This window comes from Myotis lucifugus, unplaced genomic scaffold, assembly GCF_000147115.1.
Source record: "Myotis lucifugus unplaced genomic scaffold, Myoluc2.0 scaffold_13, whole genome shotgun sequence".
Classification (NCBI taxonomy): Eukaryota; Metazoa; Chordata; class Mammalia; order Chiroptera; family Vespertilionidae; genus Myotis; species Myotis lucifugus.
In genome coordinates this window covers 15,029,715-15,035,506 of record NW_005871061.1, presented here as the reverse complement: position 1 = coordinate 15,035,506, position 5,792 = coordinate 15,029,715, and positions in this window count along the sequence as shown.

Here is a 5,792-nt window from a genome sequence, read left to right as displayed (position 1 = left end):
CAATAAAAAGTATATAGAAAACATTTCATTTTCAGTGAATACTTTATATATCTCGGTGATGTAAAAGTTACATTTTAAATAATCCATTACCTTCAGGAAATCTGAGGTGATTAATCATTCATTTTAAGTGTGTATTACAGAGCCTCTTGGAATATACTTAACAATAGGGATACAATGTTTATCCTCAAATAACCTGAAAACTAATAGACAATGCTGTTTTTGTATGTAATGCATGCTAGCAGTAACACAAATAGACTTCAAAAGTATGAATTTTAATTTATTGCAAAATATGAGTGAAGTTTTATGATTTGGTACCTCAGCAATTTTAGTGCCAAATTTATTGTTATATTTGAGAACACAGGAATGAATATTTACATAATTGCCCCTAAAAATGAAATAAACTTTTCAATATATGATTTTAAAATCCTGTACTATAATTTGTTATTTAAAATTAACAACTCAAGAATTTGGTAATATATATTCAAGATAAGATATAAAAGCTTTAAATTATAAAAGTGTTCAATTACATAAGGGCATGAAAAATTGGAAAAACTCTTATTCTAATAAAATATAGGGTGTCCTCAAAAATGTATACACACTTTAACAGCTGATAGCTCTATTTTGAAAATGAAATGTATTTTAATAAACACTGCCTTTATAACTATTCAAAGTGTGTGTATACATGTTTTGGGACACCCTATATATTGGGGGAAATGTATTCTACCTAATAAAAGACAAAAAGGGTAATTAACTGTACCTCCGCTATGCTTCCCATTGTCTAATCAGAGTGATATGCAAATTAACTGCCAACAAAGATGGTGGCTGGCAGCCACGAAGCTGAAGTGAGCAGGAGGCTTGCTTGCTCCAGTGATGGAAGAAGCCAAGGTTCCCCGCCTGCCGCGGCCCGGCTCTGAGCCCGAAAGCAACAATGTTTCAATTATAAAAGCTAAACAAACCCCAGATACCTGCTTTCAGCGGGCCGAGGCCTCAGAGCTGGGAGCGCCAGTGACGGCAACAATGTTTCAATTATAGAAGGTAAATAAATCCCAGAATAAAAAATAAAAAAAAAGGAGAGGCTGGGAGCTTCAGTTACCCGCAAGCCTGAAAACAGCCCTCAACCCCTCACCCAGACTGGCCTGGCACCCAAGCAGGACCCCCACCCTGACCTGGGAAACCCTTCAAGGCAAACCAGCTGGCCCCCACCCATGCACCAGGCTTCTATCCTATATAGTAAAAGGGTAATATGCAAACTGACCCTAACAGCAGAAAGACTGGGAATGACTGGTCACTATGACACACACTGACCACCAGGAGGCAGATGCTCAATGCAGGAGCTGCTCTCTGGTGGTCAGTGCGCTCTCACATGGGGGAGCTCTGCTCAGCCACAAGCCAGGCTGATGGCTGCCAGCATAGCTGTGGTGGTGGGAGCCTCTCCTGCCTCCTCAGCAGCGCTAAGGATGTCTGACTGCAGCTTAGGTCTGCTCCCTGCTGGCAAGTGGACATCCCCCGAGGGCTGCCGGGCTGCCAGAGGGATGTCTGATTGCCATCTTAGGCCCAATCCCCCAGGGAGCAAGCCTAAGCCAGCAAGTGGTCATCCCCCGAGGGGTCCCAGACTGCGAGAGGGCACAGGCCGGGCTGAGGGACGCCCCCCCCCCCAGAGTGCACAAATTTTTGTGCACCGGGCCTCTAGTATTATCATAGCTTTCTTTGACAGTCATTCAGATGCACCATTTAGATCTTCCTTCAAGAAAGAAAATTGTTATTTAGTTACAAGGAGTAGACTTAGCTGGCAGCCTCCTGCTATACCACCTTCAGGATGCACCTCATCTTGGGGGAGAGGGGTATGCATGTTTCCCGGGAAACCCCCACCAAGTGCTTGAGCATTTGAACACCCTGCTTATCGTAGGATTCCTTTAGGGACAACCTTTGCTGAGGAGCTCCCTCTTTGGTTTTCTGAGATTTTATCAGATCTGCATTTTTTTCTGAAGTTTTTCCTGACCTGCTTCCTTCCCACTTTCCTTTCAAAAGTATCAAGTCATCATCTCAGGCTCAATGTTTTCTCTGCCCAATCCTGCTTCTTCCCCCATTTACCTTTCACAAATATTGCTTCTCCTCCCTTTCCCCAAGCCTCTTATAATCCTGATTGTTTCAGAGTCTACCTGGAGGACCCACACAGGTATTCTCTAAGCCAGTGGTTCTCAACCCTCCTAATGCCGAGACCCTTTAATACAGTTCCTCATGTTGTGGTGACCTCCAACCATAAAATTATTTTCATTGCTACTTCATAACTGTAATTTTGCTACTGTTATGAATCATAATATAAATATCTGATGTGCAGGATGTATTTTCATTGTTACAAATTGAACATAATTAAAGCATAGTGATTAATCACAAAAACAATATGTAATTATATATGTGTTTTCCGATGGTCTTAGGTGACCCCTGTAAAAGGGTCGTTCGATCCCCAAAGGAGTCACAACCCACAGGTTGAGAGCCGCTGCTCTAAGCCCTAACCTTATTGAATTTGGATAATCTCTTTGGTGGCTAAACAGTTCTCAATAGTTGGGAAAGGATAATTAATATTAATACCATATTTCTACTATTAAAATAAAAAATTAATTACCATAAATATAAAATATATTTCAGCATATTCTTTTATTCTCAAGGGTAATTGTTTAACTTATGTTTTGACAGAATGAGTAATACACAAAAGGTATTCTAAGACCTTAGGCCTTCATATAAAGGAACAAGATTTGTAATGAGACATTTGGTTGACTAGGGTGTGGTCATCTGGGACTTTGCTTTAGAGTACCAACAATTCTTTAGAGGTTGAAAAATTATAAATTATAACTTTCAATGAGTAAATGCCACCAATTCTGACACTCATTTCTTCTTACTAGTCTCCCTAGCCTCCTTCCTAACAAAATAATAAGTAAACTACAGCTATTATTTGTTGAGCAACTGTATGCCAGACACAGTGCTATTATATTCTTTATACATATGTTATTCCATGTAATCATCATTTCTACCCATAAAAGTTTGGTTCTGTTTTGCAAATATCGAGTCCAAGGCTAGGAAAGGTTAAGCACTGTGCCCAAGGTCACAGCTGGTAAGGGTCAGGGCCTATATTAGAACCCAGTAATTTTCTGGTCCCTTTTCACTCTATGAAATGAAGTGTCTTCACTTTAATATGTGGTGGAGATGGGACTAAAATCCAGGTCTTCTGACATCTTTCTTTCTTTCCTCTAAAGCATGAGTATCCCTTTTCATGCTAAAAGTTATGATTCTTAATGTAATATTTTTATTAAATCCTGAATTCCTTTAGTCAAATAAACATACAGCTTTCAGACTGCAAAATAGATGCAACATTTAGTGTCAGGGCCAGACTGACAGGTTGAACCGGGCTGAGGTAGGGACTTGGGAATTGAGAAAAGAAAGAAAGACAGGAGAGCGGGATCGGGAGGACTACAGCTCAATCGAGGAACTGCAGTAAGTTTATTAACCACGCAATGCCTTTTATACACAAAACACTGAATAGGAGGTCTGTCAAGAGGAATGTATTCTTTGTTCCTCTTAATCTCTAAGGGAGAGACAGAGTGGAAGGACAAATTCTCAGTACAGCAAATCTCAGTAAATAGTTACAGACTTCTTGATAAGCCATGAAAGGCTGTTCTCATTCTACAAAGGTTGCTCTCATTCCATCAAAACAAGTCTGGGAAAATTGTGTGGGTAAGGGTCCCAGCCTTGCTAGCCCCTTCAGGTGTAAGGACCGTGTCAGCTTACACCCGGTCTCCAACAGATCCCCCTTTCTTGTTTTTTAGGCAAAGTTCATGTAGTCCTATTTGCAGGGATCGGATGCTGGATCCGATGGTTCGGAAGAAGACTGGAAGTAAACAGAGAATAATGAGAGCAAGGATAACAACAATTAATAGAGACCAAATAAAAGACTGTAATCCATGAAAGGACATAAGGCTTTGAATTTCATTAAAAATATTCTGTGTTACTTCGCTAGGAGGCAACAGAGCAGAACCTGCATCATTAATAGCTTGAATCTCTCCATGTAATCTACTGATATCTAAAGTAAAGTTAGTCTGATCCCAAACTCCTAACAGGTGGTTGCGAACTCGATCCCAATGCCACATAGTACCATTATATATCTTAGGGGTGACACAAATCCAATCAAACTCAGCATGACACCGAAGGGTAGAACACACTTTCAAGCTGTGCATTTGATCTCCTATAAGGAGCACAGCTTCTAGTGCTGCAGTAGTGGCAGTAGCAATGAGGGAGACTAGAGCCACAAGGCCAGCAACAAGAACTCCAATGAACTTCTTAGGGCGGCTTAGTAAATCATTCAGTTCCCTTAATACCTGGGAGCCTGTATCCCTGTACCAAGGTCCAGTAATATTAACTGGGAGCATGACAAAGGAAGGCTGATGTAATACAACCACCTCATAACCAAAGTTGTATCTATACACACAGTTAGACAAGTTGCAATGAGTACAAGAAATTGTATACAAGTTGCCCTTAAGTACAATATCTACAATTCCAATAAGGAGAAGGTAAGGAGGAGATACACAAGCAGTAAGACCTGTGATCACTGTGAGGTTATCATTATGCAAAGAAATGCTACCTAAAGCGGCCATAAGCTTAAATATTTCTAACTGTACTCCTCCCCGCTTGGTGGTGAGTATCTCTTCTACCCAGCCTCCAGGGGTCTCTCTAGCCTAAAAACTACTTCTGCTAGATAGTGGGTTGGGATAGGACCAATCAAGTAACTGAAAGGAATTGTTAATGGGAGTATGTACCACAGCCAACTCATGACGGCAACGCTGCCAAGGTGGATACTTCAGAAATAGCCTGTTTTCATTATACAAACATGGAGGCAACTTAGGCGGGATTCCCTGAGAGACAGTACGGGTGATGTCAGGCAGGCCATATATAGTAAGGAACCATTCTCGTTGGATCCACCTCTCATACTCTTCAGGATCTCCACCTCTGCTAATGCCATGGGTATACCTTGGTGAAGGTTCTACAGTAAGACTGTTATTCCAATATTTAATGGCTGTAAAACATATGGGGACCCTGGTTGACCTTCCCTCATATCTATAATCTCCCACCCATTGAGGAGTAAGATAATCTGCACTTGGGTGGCCCATGATATCTGTATCATTAACAAAAACAGGAATGCTGGGGTCGTCCCAAGTAACGGCCCTGAGAAAGGGCAGATCTGGAATGTATGTCCAGTATGGAATCTGAGCATCACAGACCTGAACAGCCAAAATTGACAGCATGGCTAGAAACAAAGTCTTAGCAGTTCTTTGTGCTCCTTGGCGAACGACCATGGCCTCGGCCTCCGTTGTCAGCTTCTTCAACTGTCCCCAAGTTGGTGGAGATGTCCTCCGAGTCGTCCGTGATCTCCGTGGCGGCGGTGGCGGCACGGGCGCTAGTGGACCGATTCATAGCCTCTTGAATGGTGGAGTGAGTTCTTGTTCCACTTCGTCCTCCATCTTGACCTTGAAAGTGCCGGACATAGCTGCTGGGGATCCAACGGAGCTCAGAGTCCCCTTCAGGAAATACACAAACAGACCCCCGAGCCCATATCAGAACAGGGTCGGGGCCATGCCATTGTCCTGTAAGTAAGTCTTTCCACTGTACCCAAGGGTGGGATCTGGACAGTGAGGACCACTGTCGCTCCCCAGCGGTTTTGCCCTGAGCATCACCATTTAAAAAATTAAGGGAATAAAGAGCTCTGTTAAGTTAGCAGGGGTATCTACATACTCCCCCTTCCT